Source organism: Sus scrofa, chromosome 1, assembly GCF_054392235.1.
Source record: "Sus scrofa isolate SSC_HxYL_T2T_F1_AM1 chromosome 1, Sscrofa_HxYL_maternal_Yorkshire_Landrace_v2.0, whole genome shotgun sequence".
Lineage (NCBI taxonomy): Eukaryota > Metazoa > Chordata > Mammalia > Artiodactyla > Suidae > Sus > Sus scrofa.
In genome coordinates this window covers 141,334,784-141,355,452 of record NC_139383.1, presented here as the reverse complement: position 1 = coordinate 141,355,452, position 20,669 = coordinate 141,334,784, and the positions used below count along the sequence as shown (strand labels likewise).

Here is a 20,669-nt window from a genome sequence, read left to right as displayed (position 1 = left end):
TTCTGAAGATGCCAAAAACCTCTGACATTGCTTGTCTTGTAGATGGTTCACTCTGATTTCTGCTTCTATCTTCCAATGGTCCTCTCTATGTGAGGCACACATCTTCCTCTCCCTTTTTCTCTAAGGACAGGATGATCTCATCTCAAGATCTTTGACTTAACTACATCAACAAAGACCCTATTTGTAAATAAGTTCACATACACAAGCACTGGGGCCTAAGCACCTAGACATACATTTTGGGGACTATCATCTGGCCCACTTCACCAGCTGCATGACCTCAGGCAAGTTATAGAAGCTTTCAGCTTCAATTTCCATATCTATAGGGTGGGAATACTAATAAAAGTGCTGTAGAATCATACATAATCTAGACTAATGCATATCAAGGGCTTTGTATATGGCTTGGTTTATAGCGAACATTTAATAATTACTACTGCTGGTATTATAAGTATTTGCCATTATTCCACTAGTAAGCACCTTGCAAGATTTAGAGGTAACAAAGCACAAATTCTTTCCCCAAGAGTCATATTATCCAAGAATGAGTGGATGCATACTGACTTCAGACCTGGCTTTAACTTTCTTAACTCACAAAGTCCTTAATATTATTCAGTACATGGTTGCTGAGACCACTAAGATTATAGGTACAAATTATGGTTGATTCCTGAGGTACTGATATAAACCCTGGGTTTTGACTATGGAACACTATGGAGGTTCCTCACAAAACTAAAAATGGAGTTGCCATATGATCCTGCAATCCCTCTTCTCAGTTATCCAGAGAAAACTGTAATTAAAAAAGATACATGCACCCCAATGTTCACAGCAGTGCTAGTCACAATAGCCAAGACATGGAAACAGCCTAAATATGCATCAACAAATGAATGGATTAAAAAATGTGATACATACACACAATGGAATGTTACTCAGCCATAAAAAGAAAAAATAATGCCATTTGCAACATCATGGATGGATCTAGAGATTATCATACTAAATGAACTAAGTCAGACAAAGACAAATACCATATGATATTTAGTTATGTGTATCTAAAATATGACACAAATGAATTTATCTAGGAAACAGAAACAGATTCACAGACATAGAGAAGAGATTTTTGGTTGCCAAGGGGAAGGTGACACAGGGGGAGGGGGTGGGGAAGGGAAGGATTGGGAGTTTGAGGTTAGCAGATTCAAACTAGTATATATACAATGGATAAACAACAAAGTCCTACTCTATAGCATGGGGAACTCTAATCAATATCCTGTGATAAACCATAATGGAAAGGAATATGAAAAATAATATGTATATGTGTGTGTACACACACACACACACACACAACCAAATCACTTTTCTGTACAGCAGAAATTCAACATTATAAATCAACTGCACTTCATTAAAATAAATTTTTAAAAGGGACTGGTTCTCTTTTCCTCTTCAAAATCAGCATGTTTTCCTCTTGTCTCTTCTAGAACTTCCCAAGGAAACAGCAAGTAAAAGAGATGCTATTGTTTTAGGATTTCTAAGAGGATGTTTATCCATAAGTTTTCCACCCTGATAAATGAAACATTACTTAAAACTCCTGGCCAGAAGGGCCACCTGCATGACATTCTACAGAGGCAGCAGCAGGCAAAAACTTTCTGCTAATCTTTCTATCTTATTCTGGTTTCATCACGGCCCTTCTATACTTTGACTCATCAGAATACATGAAAGTATAAACTACAGACCAGGTGCTAAATTCATTCTTCCCACAAGATCAGCCACCAGCAGTAGAAGTCAGTGTTGCCACAAAATGACAATGAATTTCAAAGGAATCAATTAAAACACCAAGTATTAATGAATAGAATATTTACCAGAGCAATGTGTTAGGAATTCTGAAGAAAAAGAAACACAAGTGAGAACTGAGTACAGCAAAAAATATTCCCACCATACCATGTTTCTTAGTCATTGAAAAAAAATCCATAACTATTCTCAGTTGAATTTCCTCTTTAGTCCTTTGTTTTGATTATTCATCTATAGCACATGAACACCCAACAGGAAAGTAGAAGTTTTGCCCATATTTTTGAACACTTGTCATAGTGATCCAAAAGGAACCAGCTATTAACCTCCAAACTTTCATGCCGTTTACTAATTTTCATATATTTGGTCAAAACTATCCAAAAATGTCTATATAGACATGACCTTTAACATATATACATATATTAATTTTATTTCAAACTTTTGAGCGATTCATTTAAATATACCTTAGTAAAAAGGGTAATAACACAAGCTTAACAGTAAAAAGTTTTAATTGGATGAAGAGGAAATTTTTTGTTTGTTTAATTCCTTCAACCAAACAAAAAACCTATAAGGAGACTCTGTTGCCCCACTGCACTGGAAGCTTTGGAAAATTTTAAAAAGATCTTAGGAGATTTTTAACTTAGAAGAGAAATATTTTAATGCCTAAGACCCAAGGATGTGAAGACATGAGAAAACTGAAGCTGTTTCTTTGTTTGGATTCAGATACTTTTTTTTCTGAGATCTATTTGGAACTGACAAGGTGAATGAGTGGCCCTGCTGGTCTGGTGGTTACACGATCCTATGCAAAATGCAGATGGCAGGAGAAATCATTCCCCATATGCTTTGACTTGGACCATCCTCTGTGCTCTCTGCAGAAAGGGATTATTCCATCAAACTCTGTGGTCAGTGGCAAAACGATTTGTTGAACTGCCCCAAAGCACAGAGCCTGGCCTACTGATGAATTGACAACTCAAGGGGTCAAGCAAATGATTTTGTGTTTTCTTCCCAGGAAAACGAAATTTAATTCTGGAATGCAGATGGGCCTATTATGGAAACTGAAATCTAAGCTGGTAAAAGATGAGTGACTATAACCCTGAAGTGACAGAATCATGAAATACAAGGGGGAATGGTATTCTGGGATCCAAATACACAGCCAGAAACAGACTTGTCACAACTCATTTGTGTGAGGCCAAGCTTTGCTGGGTACTTAAGTAGAAGCAAAACCTTGGCTATGTGTTCCCTTCTGGAAAGTCACCCCAGCTCCAGAGACATGGTTGTCTAATACTAAATCTTCTTCAAGAAAATAAAGTGAGAAAGGATCACTGCATTGATTTCCAATTAAATGCTTACAGCACACCCAGAACCAACAAACACTGTGTCCAGAATTTAAAACATTCACAAAGCAAACACAGGCCGTTTGACATACTTCTTCAAGGTGTTGGCCTTCTGGAAATCGTGGGGAATGTTATGACAAGAATCAAAGTCAGAAGCATATGTAGCATCCACACACAAACACACACACCTTTTTTATTAACCAGACTTAGAACATTCCCAGAATCTTTGGAGGGCAGATACAGAGGACAGTGGATGAGGAAGTGAAAGGTTAGGTGAAGTCCATCTACGTATTCATGGAGAAGGGTAGAAAATCAGAGCTCATCAAGCAACACTTTTTTTTTTTTTTTTTTTTTTTTTTGGTCTTAACACACTTTAATCCCTTGTTAGGTTTTGAGTTCGGAGTACAAACATCAACCACACTCTCCATGAAATACTGCTATCAGGAGAACTTTATGCCTCCATTTAGAACTTAAGAAGATCATGGGTTTGTCATGAGGCTCTGTACTATCTTGAAAAGCATAACATCTTAGCAGGTACAAAGTCTAAGCCACTTGCATATTAGTCCATTTCTCATACCCAGTCTCACCAGAGAGAACTGTTGGACCTTCCCCTCACTGCCTCCAAGGAGGATAAAGTTACAATTATTCCTTTGAGGATCCTGGAAAATCAAAGAAAAAACAACTAGAAGTTAAATGAAATTAGAAGCTATCCTTAGAGTGAAGGACATGAAATACTTCACTACCAGGGATTTCAACCTTTCCAGGGATCATCGAACCCCAAATGAAATCTAAATCCAAAGCCACCTGACAATTCTATTTTTCAAATGTGATGATAGTTTATATCTTTGTTCACACATGACTTCCAATTTTGAGGACTTCTGAGAAGAAAAGAGTGATACAAAACACAACATGGACAGGGAATGAAAAGTACCTTGGACACTGCATTTTGAACATGCAAACCCAGGAGATGCCAGGTCCTGACACTCCATATTTCTTTCTTTGATCTGACCCTTCAAACATGATCCACGTACTGGAAATTTCTTCAGTGTCCCTGGTAAGCTTCAAAGTAAACCACTGATTGGCCCCAGTATCTCCACATTGGCTTTCCCCCATTGCTTTTACGTATGAAAAATTTAAAAGAAAAAAAAAAAGAAATGAAAACTTAGGTGGGCATTTTTACATGTGGTTTTCATACTGTCCCTTAATCACTCAGTTTGAAAGTAAATTGCAGAGGAAAGAGAGGTTAAAGTGCTTGGGTTGGGATGACAGCTTTAGACTCCTATAAGCCAACATTAATGTGTAGAGTATTTAATACAATTCTGGAACATCTGCAGGGCAGCTGTCTTATGTGGACCAAGTTCACAGTAACCTTTCATTACATGTCACCACAGAATGAAAAACAGATATGGGGGTGTGACTGGTGTGTGTATGCATGCATATGCGTGTATGTGTGTGTGTGTGTGTGTGTGTGTGTGTGTGTGTGTGTGCGTGTGTGTGTGTGTGATTTGTAGGAAATCTAATTGATCTGGCTTAAACTGAAAACAATGACAAATAATTTGAACCTGTTTTTAAAATACAATTATGATTACTCACCAGGGATACGCTGAGTAATTATTAATGACTCAATAAGGTTGTTTTTCTCCACGTATTATGTTGGAAAAGAGAAATTCAGACAATGGTCTTGAAGGCAAGATGAAACAACTACATAATTCAAATATCCAACTAAGCTGGAAAAGCCTGGCTGACCTGAAGAATGAACCTTTCTGAGTGCCTGCTCAGGGTCTTGTGGTACATCTCAGTTCCTTTCTGCACCCTCAGTCTTGCCCTCGCTGTGGGCAGAGGTTCACCACTGGAGACCACATCTTGGCTTTCACCCTCTATTACAGCTTGCAGCCATAGAACTCTGTTTCTTCTCCTGATTCTTTCCAGCTGATCATTGAACAGAGACAGTGCCCCCCAAACGCCCACTCACTACTTTTAGAATGATCAGAACCCTTCTTTTAACTGTGTTCTGTGGACATTTTCTATGAGCTGCTAATTCTCATTCTATGAGAAAAGAATTCCATGCTCTACTAAATGCGGGAAATACCAAGTTAAATAGGATGCCTTACTATAGGACTTCTCAAAGCGTTTAATTTGCCAAGGTATATAATGGATCCAGGAGGAATAAAACAGGTTTGGTCCAGTTGGCTTTTTCCCTGGGGTTTAAATAACATTTTTCAAATTCATAAAACAAAATTGTCTTGGTTTTATTTTTTTCCTACCACTCAAAATATTTGAAAGTTTGAGTCAGCACTCAGAGATAATAGGCGATGCATTTATTCACCTCTGCAAAGCATCCTTCATCTTCTACTTAAAGGATTCTATGGAAAAATGAGAAGAGAGTTCATCCACTTTTGAGGAATTTGAAATATTAATACTCAAGCTCTTTCTGTAAATTTGCAACTCATTGCTATTTTGTTCATGCTGATTCTTTTTGAAATTATTTTTATTTTTCTTCCCTTTTTTCTATTCGACTGCTGTCACTTGCTGTTACTAACAAGTAAGAAAAATGTCTTTTGAAGACTTACTACTATCAACTATGTCAAGAATGGCAGGGCATACCTAGGCAATGTCACCAAAATAAAAAGGAAAGGTACAAATCTACTAAATGCTTAGACTATGAGTCAATCCAGATTAAGTGCCTCGAGTTGAACCAAGCAGGGGTGGAAATGACTAAAGTAAAAGACAGCCAAGCTACTGATAGTAAATTACAGCTGGAAATGAAATTAAACTCTTAAATTCAAGGTTTTGATCATTTGTTTTGAGGTGAGTGTGTGTGTGTTATTATGTAAAGGGTATAGGTTTGGAGGTAAGGCTTTCAATGGATAAAGAAACAAACAAGCTAGAAATTTTCAGTAAAATAAATGGAAAGTGGAGAGTGTATCCAGATGGAAAAATAAAAAATTAAAATTTAGTTTAAAAACAACCTAAGGGATCCAAAGGTCTGTAAAAGGAATAGTCTATGACTGGAGAACATGTCTAAGAAATACATAACTTCATCACTATGCAGATTGTACAATATTTCTTATGCAGCCTAATAAATGTACCCAAAGATAGCATTCTAAGCTACACAGAAAATACCAAAGCCCAGACATACTTCAATGCCAGTCTCTGGGCAGGCTGGCCTAAGGCAAGATATTCTGGAACACCTGGTTGGCTGGCAGACTTTCCTTGACGGCAGCATTTGGGGACCAAACAGGCATTTATTTCAGCCTCTCTGATCCCTTCATATGGTAAAGAAGCAATCAAAGAATACTGGCTTTATTTATTTATTTTTTTTTTTTTGGCTTTACTTTTTAAAGCATTGGTTTTGATCCACCTAAAAGGAAATGGTGGGGCGGGGGAGGAGGAGGGAAGGGGAGTAATGTGTTTCACAGCTTCAAATCAAACACTGTTGGAAAAATGTCCAGAAAGCAATTCAAAGTGAAAATATTTGCTTTCTGGCTGAACGGTCAGTAGCTTTTTATTGCAAAATGGAAATAAACAGTGCTCCTCCTTTATACCAAAAAAGGGCAATCTACAAATAGCCCAAATCCCAAAATAAAGGTATTGCCCAACAGACTAGGACATGATTCACTAAGGTCTTGACTTCAGTTTCCTCAATGGTTACAGTACATAGATTGGCATGGGGTGGGGTTTTGATTAGTAAAAAGTCTCAAATATTCTGAGTCTATACCCTAAAAGGCTATGGCCAGTGGGATCTGTGACTTTCACTCTGTTTATTGGACAGATAACCTCTCTCCTTCGCAGTGCCCTGGGAGGCTAAAACCCAGATCCAGACCATATGCAATGACAATAATTGGAATTCACACTAAAGTTCACTTAAATGAGAGATGTTCCTGTGAAACTGTTCAACTCAAGGTCAGTAGCTTACAAAAGAGAGTGTGAATTTCATTTCTTTAATAATTAGCAATACTGAGCATTTTTTCATGTGCCTGTTGACCACCTGTATCTTTTCTTTGGAGAAATGTCTATTTAGGTGGTCTTTTGCCCATTTTTGGTTGTTTTTTCTTTTTTTTTTTTTTTTGCCGTTTTAGGGCTGTACCCATAGCACATGGAGGTTCACAGGTTGGGGAAGAACTAAAGCTACAGCCACCTGCCTATACCATAGCCACAGCAATGCAGGATCCAGACCACATCTGCAACCTATACCACTGCTCACGGCATGACAGGTCCCTGACCCACTGAGTGAGGTCAGGGATTGAACCCACATCCTTGTGGATACTAGTCAGATTCTTTTCCATTGCATCACAATAGGAACTTCCTGACTAGGTATTTTGTTTTAATATTAAGTTGTATGAGGTGTGTGTATATTTTGTAAATTAACCTCTTGTCAGTCACATCTTTTGCAAATTTTTCTCCCACTCTGTAGGTTGTCTTTTCATTTTGTATATAGTTTCCTTTGCTGCACAAAAGCTTTTAAGCTTAATTAGGTTGTTTATTTTTGTCTTTATTTTCATTAATCTAGGAAGTGGATCCCCAAAAAATATTGCTATGCTTTATGACAAGGAGTGTTCTGCCTATGGTCTCCTCTAAGAGTTTTAAATTATCCAGTATTACATTTAGGTTGTTTGTATATTTTGAGTTTATTTTTGTGTGTGGTGTTAGAAAATGTCCTAATTTCATTCTTTTCTATGTAGTTGCCCAGTTTTCCCAACACCACTTATTAAAGAAACTGTCTTTTCTCCATTGTATATTCTTGCCTCCTTTGTCACAGGTTAATTGAGCATAGATGCATGGATTTATTTCTGGGCTTCCTATCCAGTTCCATTAATCTTTAAGTTTGTTTTTGTACCAGTACCATATTGTTTTGGTTACTGTGGCTTTGTAGTATAGTCTGAGTTAGGGAGTATGATTCTTCCAGCTTTGCTCTTTCTCAAGACTGTTTTGGCTATTTGGAGTCTTTTGTGTTTCCATATAAATTTTAAGATTTTTTTTGTTCCAGTTTTGTGAAATATACCACCGGTAATTTGATAGGGATTGCACTGAATCTGTAGATTGCCTTGGGTAGTGCGGTCATTTCAACAGCACTGTTTCTTCCAACTTCCAGTTCAAGAGCACAATGCATCTTTCTTTTTTGCTTTTTTATTTTTTGGGGCCACATATGTGACATGTGGAAATTCCCAGGCTAGGGGTTGAATCAGAGCTGCAGCTTCTGGCCTATGCCACAGCCACAGCAACACAAGATTTGAGCTGTGTCTGTGACCTTTCTGCAACACTGGATATTTAACCCACTGAGCAAGCCCAAGGATCAAACCCAATCCTTATGGATACTAGTCAGTTTTGCTACCACTGAGCCACAACAGGAACTCCCTATCTTCCCATCTGTTTGTGTCACCTTCAATTTCTTTCTTTCATCAGTGTCTTATAACTTTCAGAGTACAGGTTTTTGCCTCCTTAGGTAGATTTATTCCTAGGTATTTTATTCTTTTTAATGTGATGGTAAATGGGATTGTTTCCTTAATTTTTTTTCTAAATTTTCATTGTTAGTGTTTAGAAATGCAAGAGATTTCTGTATATTACTTTTGTATCCTACAATTTTAGAAAATTCATTGATGAGCTCTGGTAGTTCTGAGGTAGTATCTTTAGGATTTTCTCTGTATAGTGTCATGTCATCTGCAGTGAGGTATCACCCTACACCAGTCAGAATGGCCATCATTAAAAAGTCTGCAAATAATAAACACTAGAGAAAGCATGGAGAAAAAGAACACTTATATACTGTTGGTGGGAATATAAGCTGTTGCCACCACTATGGAGAATAGTATGGAGGTTCCATTAAAAATAGAGGTACCATATGACCCTGCAAGCCCACAACTGAGCATATATCTGGAGAAAACCCTAATCTGAAAAGATACATGTACCCACTGCAGCACTATTTACAATGGCCAATACATGGAAACAACCTAAATGTCCATCAACAGAGAATCAGATAAAGATGTGGTACATATAGACAATGGACTATTACTCAGCCATAAAAAGGATGAAATAATGCCATTTGCAGCAACATGGATGGACCCAGAGATTATCACACTAAGTGAAGTCAAAAGAAAATATGATGTCGCCTCTATGTGGAATCCAAAATATGATACAAATGAACTTATTTATAAAACAGAAATAGATTCACAGACAGAGAAAACAAACTTCAGTTTTGGGGAAAGGTGAGGGAAGGGATAAATTAGGAGCTTGGGATTAACATATGTCCACTGCTATATATAAAATAGATAACAAACAAGGCCCTACTATATTGCACAGGGATCTCTACTCAACATTTTATAATAACCTATAACAGAAAATATCTTAAAAATTTATAATAATTTATACATTATATATTTGTTTTATATAATATATATTATATATATTCTTTACATATATATCTGAATCATTTTGCTGCATACTAGAAACAACACAACATTTTATATCACCTATACTTCAATTTAAAAAACATTTTTTTAAAAGAGAATGTGAAAAATAAACGTAAAATCAATAATGCTTATAATGAGGAGATAAGAGGTGATAAGCAGGAAGGAATAGTAACAATATTTACTCATTCACTCATGTGATAATGTATTGAATACCTATTGCAATGGGCAATGTGGATGAGAAGAATAAAAAATCACCACCTGGTAAGGAAGGCAGGGAGTCAAGATTTCCTATGTAAACATTGATGTTTTACATCTAAATAGCACTCAAAAGGTTTTAAAGCCTTTTCAGCCACAGTAATCTCACTTGGTCCTCATAACAACCATTAGATATAGATCAGGCAAGCAATATATGAGAATACAAAGTCAGAAAGGTTGAGTTTCTTTCCAACCTTCCACATATAAGTGTGAGAACTGAAATGTGAACTCTGGTCTCCTGTGCCCCTCTATCTATCTAGAAAACTAAAGTAAATTAGGTAGTAAAAAGTCTTTTCATGTTCAATCACTCCAATAACATCTGTCTCTTACTAGATCTCATACTCTACAAGTTCTCTCTTGTCTTTCAAGCCAAGTCTTGATGAAAGGAATGACCCCAGACCATCTCAACTACACATTAGACAAAAATCTTCCCCAGAGCAAGCATGTCACCATGTGGGAAGTCACAGTGACCAGTATTGCAAATACAGAATTTGAACATCTAAATTGATAATGTTGCCTGTGAATTCATCCACCAAAGTCATATTTAATAAGAACCTACTATGTTCCATGTAAGCTTTCCCAGGCACAGGGGCCACAAAAGTGATAAAGACAGTCAAGCTTTCTACTTTCATGGGCAGGAAACAATAATCAAGGAAACAAATGAGTAAGATAATTGCAGTGAGTGTAAGTGCTTTGAAAAACAGTCCAGTGAGGTGATACAGTGAAGAAAAATGGGAAAGGGGATGCAGGATGTTAGATCAGATGGTCATGGAAGGTCTCTTGGAGAAAGCAGTATCTGTGTTGAGATGTGAAACTTCCAGCCTAAGGAGATCTGAGAACACATTAGCCAGAAGAAGCAGCAAGGGTAGAGGCTCAGGGTGGGAGTAAGCCTGAAGCGCCTCATGGCAAACAAGAGCACTGGTCCAAGAGGAGATTGGAGGCCAGCTGGGGCAGGTCCTGGGAAACTGTGTTAAAAAGATAGGATCTCTTCCCTAAGTACAATGGCAATCCACCAGAAGAGTTAAGTTAGGGAAATGAAATTATCTGATTTCAGCCAATTATTTATAAAATGAATCCTAGAACCTCCAAATACAGGGAAAGATGCTCTTTAGGAATCAGCTGACATATTATTTGCCTGGTAAATGGAAATGTGTCTACACAACTAGCGTAAGCAAGGTGGATATTCACAGGTGCCACTCTGAATACTGAGCCTTGCTATCCACTTATGATCCCTGGGGTTTCCAGTGTGGTCCTTATACAAAAGATTTCAGGCAACCATGAAGAATGAGCCCAGGGGCAGCCATCCTGGACTCAGGCTGGTATTTATCACAGCCACAGTTGCAGAGGTAGGTTTGTGGAGCTGAATTAACACACAGCAGGAGCATCCAGGCATTGTTGCTAGAATTGCTTCTTCCATATTGTCTCCCTGGAAACAGACTCAATGACCCCATCCTTTTCTCCGATTCTAACTTCTACCATCAATGGCCAGTGATTATCTAAATGGGATTTCTCAAGTATGTCTTCAGTGTATTGAGGATGAAATAGCAGGCATAAAGCATGCTTTTAAGCATGAACTGCCTTCCGTAAAATAATCAACTGTTTCACTTATTCAGCCTGTCATCTGTTACCCATAAGCAGTTCCATATGCACTGGTTTATATTTGAGATACAAGACTGTTCAGCTGTGGCATCCATTTGGTAACAGCAGGCACATGTTTTAATGTTATTGCCCTATAACATCTTGCCACAGAGCATTCTTTCCTAAGAATACAATGCTTTTTGTGAATACCACCTCATTAATCCTGGGAGAGGCAGTGACCATCATTCTCCCCACATTTTACCAATAAGGAAACAGAACCACTGAGAGGTTGAGTGAGCCAACATGATGTGCAGCTACTTAATGGCAAGATGGTGGATGAATTCCTGGTTCTACTTGAGCTGATGTTGTTACATCCTGCTCCATCTATCCTAGACTAATATGTCAAGCTCTAGCGGATAAACTACTTAACATAAAATCTATATCTTAGAGCCTTTTCAACCCTCCAGAATCTGTTTGGGTCCCTACCATTCCAGAAGCTTCTTTCCTTATCAGGCAGGTTTCATTCGTTTGCATTTTGAGCCCTAGTTTCCAACCACATTCACAAACAATAGGCACAGTCATGGAGGCTCTGAATTCAAGGCCATGGATTCTCTTCAGCATTTTTGTGGCTGTCTTGGACACACACAGGGCTCTGGACGGACCAGGCACTTCAACTTAGCATAAGTCTCTACTTTTAAACTATTCAAAACAGCCTTGTAAAACTTAGAAGCAGCTCACTACTTGGGTTGTTTTAATTAACATTGAGTTTTTGGTAAACTCTCTGTTAGGATTTTGCAATTCTAGAATTTTGCTAGCTTATGTCTCAAAATGAACTTCAGTTTTAAGAGATTCTTTCCAGCCTTGAATATCTGAAAAGTTACTGATGTCTACAGTGCCAAACTTTTGAGAATGACATTTTTCAGGTTTTGATGAAGCTCATGATGACAGCTGTCATTTGTGGTTTGTGGAAAAGCAAAGAATACGCAGAAAGAAGACATCAGATCAGAAATTATTCGATGAGCGTGAATTTGATAACTGTGAGAAGCAAGTTACTCTCATGCATAGTCCAATTACCTGTAGGTTGTTTCTTTGTACCTATAGGTTGTCACTTTGTACCATCCCCATATCACTAAAATTAGTATTGATTTTTCAGTGAGAAAACTTTACAATGGAAAATCCATATGTTGCACAAAAGTAACTGGAGAACAATGAGCCAGTCAAACCAATCTCCCTCTTGTTCCTCTCTTATCCTCAAGTAATTAACATCTATGGCATTTCTCAGTCTACCCAAACATCTGGGGCCCCTAACAGACAAAAATATTCATTAGCCTCTTATCACAGAAGTCCTATTCACATTGTTACAAAGCCTAAAGCACATTCTAATCTGAGTTTTCCATTTTCATGGCATTCGTCATTGAGTTGCAAAAGAATCACTTGATGCTAGAGCCTGAACTCCAGTACTATAATGCTGTGCACAGATGCTCGTCCAAACTCTTTGCATGTGCAATACTCTTTGAATATACACTTAGGACAATATTAAGGAGCAGTAGATAGAGTTGAGATGACTTTGACACAGTTTGCATACACATGCTTGCTTAGAGCGGAATAGGAACAATAAAAACAGACACTATACCCAGGTCTTGTTTCTTCAAGAATCTTTGAGCTCATGGATCCCAGAATTACTGGCTACCTGGGGCTGCCTAGAACACTGGATGGCCATTGCCAATACATACTGACTTCTCAGAAGTGAAGTGTCTTCAGGGGAAGCAGCTGAGTTTAGGGGAAGGACTCAGGTGAGGATGCATGGAGCCTCTCTCTCTTAACGTTTTCCTCTTCCTATTCTACATTCTACAGAATATTGAGGGATGTTCAGAGGAACTGAGGGATATTTGGAAGATTAATGTTAAAGGTGGCTTCTCAGGTCTAGGTTTCTTCTCAGGTAGGATAGAGGTTTTCTAAAAATATTACCCCATCAGATTCATATTACTTCAAACCCCTGAAAGTGAAACAAAATTTTACATTCACAATGTACAGTGAGTCTTAAAACGTGAGTTCCTAAGAAGAAAAAGTCTATAATAGAAAGTCAAACAAAAAAGTGAATATCTGACATTAAAGATAAAAGGAATTAGGGTCAGAAAACCTGGGCTCAAGCCTCGGTTCTGCCAGTTTCTATCTGTCTGAATCTGGACAGGGGATGTATCCTCGGTCTTAGGTTGTTTGCAAAAGAATGCAAATAGTTACCTTGAAATTTCATAAGAATTAAAGACAGACAGAAACTCATGTTCAAAAATAACCTAATCAATATTGCCAAAGCCAATGATTAATTTTTAGTTTTCATCTACTCCTTCTACTAACAGTACTTTGCAACTCTGGCCCCTCCCTCATACTTGATACTTTTTTCATTTGGCCACCTGGAAACCACATTCTCCTGAGTAACTGTCATCCTATTTCAATTGGTTGCTCCTTCTTGGCCCGCTTTGCTGCTTTCTCCTTATCTTCCTGGCATCTTAACATGTGAGTGGTCTAGGATTAAGAAGGGGATGCCCAGCACAAGCAGGCTTCCAGAGGTTGAACTCGAGCATTCAGAACAAGTAAGGGGTCAAAGTTACCTATGGTGCAGACAGAAGAGCTGGCTGTCCCACAGTGAGGATGGAGATTGGGCCCACAGGAAGATGCCTGCTGAGCTCCAATTGTGAAAAGAGGGGGATGTGACCATATGGTCTAAATTATCTGGAAAAATTCTCACTTTAAATAGTCTGACCTGCATGGACAGATATGTATTGTAGATTTGACCTTCATTCAATTAGAAGGACTTAGACATGTGTTACTGCCCCAGCTTGGAACCAACAAAAGAAACACCTCAAAGATTTTCTCTTACCAAAAGGATTTATGTCTGATTTATGGACTAAGAATTTGGGGACTGAGTTTGGAATTAGGAGTGGTGGCCTAGGCAAGAGGGTGATAGCAGTTCAATCCAAGGACTCCGAATGTAGATGTTCCTTGAAGGGGAGAAAGAAAGCTTCATCATACGTGGAATATGTGTTGGCATTACCTACAGAGGGGGGAAGGAGCTGACTTAGGTACTAGGTTTCTAATCAAGATATATTCATTCTTCTGAAATACTCTTTTTTACTCTGTCTTCCAGGAATGACTCAGCTCTACAAGTCTAAATATTCCTAGGAAGCATCATTTCCATATTGAATTCCAGATAACTCAGCCATAAAAAAAAAAAAAAAAAGAATGAAATCCTGCCAATTGTACCAACATGGATGGACTTTGAAGGTATTATGCTAAGTGAATTAAGTCAGGAGAAAGACAAATACCATATGATTTCATTCATAAATGGAATCTAAGAAAACAAAACAAGCAAGCAAACAAACAAACAAAAAATTCATAGATACAGAGAACAGATTAGTGGTTACGAGAGTGGAAGGGAACTGTGTGGTGATGGATGATAACTAGACTTGCAGTGGTAATCACTTTGTAGTATATATAGTTATTGAATTATAATGCTGTGCATCTGAAACATATAAAAACATAAAATTTTTTAAATTAAATTAAAAACAAAACTAAATAAATAAATATAAATAAATCCCGGGTAGAGTGCAAGAGAGTAACAGGTCCAACAGCAATAAAGAAACAAATATTCCACTTACTTTATGCCTAACACCGGCATGTAATTTATACAAGCTCTCTCCAATTATCTCCATCATAACAAGAATACATCAGTAAGACATTCTTTTATAATGAAGAAATTGAAGTTCATAGAATAGTTAAATAAATGGTCCAAAGTTGTTCAGCAAGTGGTAGAACCAAGATGCAAACAGACAACTTGGTTCCATGGCCCACAGGCTCACCTGCAGGATGGTGCTTGTGTCCTCAGTGTCTGAGGCAGAGCTATCACATGGTCCCAAGCTAGTCTTGCCATTGCCATGATGACTATCCTGCATTTCAATATATATGAACACAACAAAGAGACAGCTATATCTGTACATTAAAGGTATGTCCATTATGATGCAGTACTTGGCTCTTTAATATTTCATTGCCATAAGTCACACATTACATAGCTATTACTAAGTTAACCCCACCAAAGAGCATTAATGTCAGAAAGACCTGACATTTCATCCACCAACTATCTCCAAGGGTGTTTGACACCTTGTCTGTGGCTTCATTTAACTACAATTATAGGGGAAGGATGCCATGCAAACTGTCCTTAAATTTCATTACAATACAACCAAACAAAACATTAACTTGATTAAGAGCTCCAGGACACTGGGTGAGAGCTATTGCCATCTGTTTTTAGGCTTCAAAGACTAATAGCTAAAGTACTCACCATCACAAGAGGACAAAAATACATACCAGCTGCTTGGCTTTGCCTAAGCTTGTGAACTCAAGATGAAAAGAAAGAGACCAAATATTATCGCAATCAGGCCTCAAGCAAGCAAAAGCCTGGCTCCACATTAAGAAGCCCCACTAATGGGGCAGGACACCTCCAGGCTCCACATGCTTCAGAGCTTCTGCTATGGAAACATTTTGTAAGAGTTGTAGTATTTCACCAGCTGTGAGATACTGTTAACCTCTCTTCTTGCTGTGTTTGACCTCCACTAGTTTATTTTTGCCTCTGAATTTGCTTTCCTTTCTACTAAGCATTTCTTGCCCCCCTGTACCATACTCAGAAATATAGACCTAATTTATCCTCCTTTAAGGCCCCTTTGCAAATTAATATTCACCAACCCCAATGCAACAGAACACACACACACACGCGCACGACTACATCCATTCAGGAACTGACACTTGCACTCTGATTTTATCGTTACTTGACACTCCTCCTACAGACAAAATGATATATTCTTACTGTGAAAAGACATCGTGAGGTTATTTAGAGCAATGTCCAGTTTGTAATAAACTGATTTTCCCATGTTTGCATCCTGATGTGTTCTCAGTGTCCCACATGTGTGTTCTGCCTCCCGAGTTCAGCCTAAACTCTCAAAGTGAAACTGACAACACTTCTGACTTAAATCTAGACAGAATCCAGATTGGGACTTGAACCCAAGGTTTTTAAAGTAGAATCACTTACCCTGTATCTGGACTTACTAAGGTTCAAATTCTTTGCACCTTAGCATGAAAGGAATTCAGCAAGAGACAAAGTGATATAGGCAAGAAATAGATTTATTTAGATAAGAGGCTTGTGACAGATGCAAGTGGGGAGGCAAGGAGGCTCTACCCTGAGGATTAGGTGGGCTACATTTTTATAATCCAAGGGGAGTGGGGGGTAGGAAAAGACTGCCTCTTCTTCTTTCTTCCAGTAGGAGCTCTTCCTTGGTATCTGGTAAGAGAGGATTTGACCCTATAAGATCAAATCAGCAGAAGGGCGGTCCTCAAACTCCTGTCCTTGGTCCTAAGGGTCTTTCTTTGTCTTGCTGAACTTGAATGCAGGCCTCATTTTAATGACCTGAGGCACATCTCACGCTTTTGTTTGTGGTTTTGTAGTTAAGCAAGCTTGCTTGTTCTGGAGACTTTCTTGAGCAATTATTAACTTAAAGTGATCTCCCAAAGTTCCCTAGGTTTCCCTCTCTATATGTGGTCCCCTATTGGGGTTTCTACAACTACCTGTGTAACTATCCCACTCCATCCCTATCAAAAGTATGAAGAATATTGCTTCTGGTTCTCTTATATTCTTGTCATGTTTATTTTGCAAGGTCTAGGAAGTATCTAACACAAAATAAACATTTCTCTCTGCTTCTGCAGAGGGATGACCAGCTAAAATTCTGCTCAGTTTCCTTCCCCCATTTCCCTGGGCCCAAGAAAGCATCTCCCAGTTCTACCCAGCCATGAGTCCTGCTTCCCCATCACAGCTCTAAGCCCACCTTTAGTGAAGTTGGCATTAAAATGTTCTCCATTCAGGTGACAATAGACCATGCTATTGCACGTTGGCACAGACCCACTGTGAGGCAGTAGGGGGCACTGTGGATTCATGCCTATGAAACCCCCTAATAAACAAACATACAGGAAGGAAGCAGTGGTTAAGCACTTCAGGTTTCTACTTTGAAGTGGATGGCTTACCCATTCCCATTACTGCCACTGCTTCCCTCTTCAAATACTCTTTTCTTGGGTTTTGTTCTTCTAAGCACACCAAAGCTTTTCCAAAGTTAATATCCAAAGGACTATTAAAACAATAGTCACCAAAGCCAGAAGTTGGGAGCAATCCTTGATCTCTAGATTTAACTGGCCATGAAGTCTCAAAGATTATATTTCCAGATTATCACTCAAATTCATCCCCTTTCACTCAGGGCTGGAAAATACCCTTGAACAAGAGTGCTCAACTGAGGGGACAAGTGAGGCTAAATCCAGCCAGTCACAGCTGGCTGAGCCATGTGCCCCAGAACAGTGAGGCTTCAGCCCAGAGGAAAGGACATCTTTGTGTAGATGAGTACACTCTAAATATCCTGACTGCACCTGACTTGTTCCTGGCTCTTATTGCTTTCATACTGACTACTGTGATAGGCTCCTAACACCTCTGGGATTGGTCTAAATTGAGTACACACACACATACACACACACACACATTCATAAGAGGGCAAGTTATACACAGATTTACAAATATATCATTACCAAAACTTCAAACAGTATGAATTGAACGTGACCAAAATAATGTTGTGCTGAAATTGATTGTCTTCTGTTCCAACAAGATTAGAGAAGTAACCTCTATGCCATAGGACCTTTCTAGTTTGGTACTATATGCGTGATGTGTTTATGTGATGATTCAATATTCAACTGTTTTTCTGCTATTTAAACCCTCCAAACTGTGACATCACTTGGTCTTTATTAAGTCTACCTCTGGTTGAGTCTCATTATGTGGCAAGAGTTAAGATAAGGTCTACTTGGACTTAAATCTCATGGGAGTACTCAGGCAATGAAATAATCATCCATGGAATCCATAATGTGCTCATATTTTAAAAATATATGCCAAAATCACATAAGCTAATTTTAAAAATTAGAGCCCAGGAGTTCCCGTCATGGTGCAGTGGTTAATGAATCTGACTAAGAACCATGAGGTTGCGGTTCGATCCCTGCCCTTGCTCAGTGGGTTAAGGACCCGGCGTTGCCATGAGCTGTGGTGCAGGTCGCAGATGTGGCTTGGATCCCACGTTGCTGTGGCTCTGGGGTAGGCTGGCGGCTACAGCTCCGATTGGACCCCTAGCCTGGGAACCCCCATGTGCCGTGGGAATGGCCCTAGAAAAGGCAAAAAGAGCAAAAAAAAAAGAAAATTAGAGCCCAGAAAGGACAGACCATTATCAGATCTGAATTTTTATGTTGAAGTTCAACTCTTCCCTTACAGAGTTTAGTATTAGATGCCCATGGAGGGCTCAAGTTTAGAAAACACTCTTTTTCTTACTTATGGCTTCAGGCTCTCCTATCAGTACATAAGGGAGGGGATATATTCTTGATGGGGAACAAAGACCTGCAGTTTTTTCCAATGATTATATTTGCTATCAGAAAATATCAAACACCATGTCAAAACACAATAATATCACTTTCATGTTGAAATGATCTGGTGGAGGTTCAGCAAACTATAGCCTGAGGATCAAATCCAGTCCGTGCCCTGTATTCATACTATCAGGCAGCTAAGAATAGTGTTCACATTATTAGGAGATTGTAAAAAGGAAAAAATGATGAACATACAACAGAGCATTGTAGTTCATAAAGCCTACAACATTTACTATCTGGCACTGTAGATAAAACATTTTCCAACCCCTGAACTAGACCACACCCTCATAAAGAAGATTGCTAATGAAAACTACATACAAAGAGTTATTCACAATTTCTGCATAAACTCAATGCTAAGAAGTAGTCATCAGAAAGAGAATGGAGGGAGAAATTTGACCATCCACAGGGCTTTTATTTCCTCGACTTCTATGAGTAAGCATTCATCAGCAAATGTCCATAGAGAGTATTTTGTGTCCAGTCAAGTCTAGTGAGTTTAAGTTGGTCAGGATGTGATAAGACCAACAACTTCATTTTGTTCACAGTCTCCCTCCTGAACTTCTTGCCTCCATCCAACTTAATCTTTGTCACCAAGTGCTAGTTCTACCGAGACCTTGCTTTACCCTCTGTGGACAGTATCGCCTTGCCAGAGATCTGCCATTCAACCCACTTCTCTGCCTGTGATCTAAACTTCCATTCGTAATCACTCTTTTGATGATGTTGCTTCAGAGAAAACCCAGAGTGGTCTCACAGAGACTAGCCATTCTTAAGTGACAGTTCTTATACTGTACAATGCAGCAGATGAGTGCCCATGCTTGCATGAAGCCAGGCAGCCTGTCACCCAGTGACTTGGAAATTGAATATACAACTGGTGTTTGCCAGACTTGGAAGCCAGCCAAACTGGCTCAATCAGGACAAAGCCTACTTTTTGTGTTCCAGTATAGCTAATTCTTTTGAGGGGGACTTGGGTTTTCTTTTTAGATTGAAATTGAGAAAGATGAAATTAATTTGGGGAATATATTCAGAAGCCTTGGAATTCTAAGGCAGTATGAAGCAGTGTTTCTTAATTAAGAGCCAGGGAGCTCTACGACAATGTTTCTTAGTATTGAGTCCTGCTAATTTGAATCAGAATTCTCTTGGGAGCTTTTAAAAATTCAGAATCCTAGGACCAGCTCCTTAAAATCTAATGAATTAGAATTTCTGAGAGTATTGTCCCAGTGTTATTCTTACATGTACTAAAATTTTAGGACCAGTGACCTAAGGGTTATGTTGTTGGTTTTCCCGGGAGTTTGTTTTTGTTTTTGTTTTGAACAACTGAAATTATTTGCAAAAATTCTTTGTGATGGTTCAAATTGCATTTTTTTGTAAAATGATCATATTACCAGTCATGAAGTTCTTAAAGCAGTTCATAGGTCAAAATGATGAGAATCACTGATATTAAAAGGAAATATGTTTTGCACACTGAGGTATATGGAATGATTGGCCAACGGGGACCTGCTGTATAGCATAGAGAACTCTACCCAATATTCTGTGATAATCTATGTGGGAAAAGAATCTGAAAGAGAATGGATGTGTGTACATGTATAACTGAATAACTTTGTCATTCAGCAGAAATTATCACTACCTTATAAATTTACTATACTTCAATAAAATATTAAAATCATAAATTTTTTTAAAAAATTTAAAAAATGAAATAAGTTTTGATTCAGAATACCAATCTTAAACTTCTCCACCAACCCACTTACTGGACAACTAAAACGTCCTAGAAGGACAATCTTTCTCTTTGCCCACAGATCATGCAGCTCTTCCAGGGTGCTAGCAGCTCAGAGCCCCCAACATTTCCCTT

The 20,669-nt window shown here is 38.5% G+C and overlaps 1 protein-coding gene across 1 annotated transcript in view; it reads right to left on the bottom strand.

The window, feature by feature from the left end:
- The window catches only part of RASGRP1 (RAS guanyl releasing protein 1), a 977,163-nt gene that overhangs the window by 737,710 nt on the left and 218,784 nt on the right, over window positions 1-20,669 (bottom strand). The window lies entirely within an intron of this gene.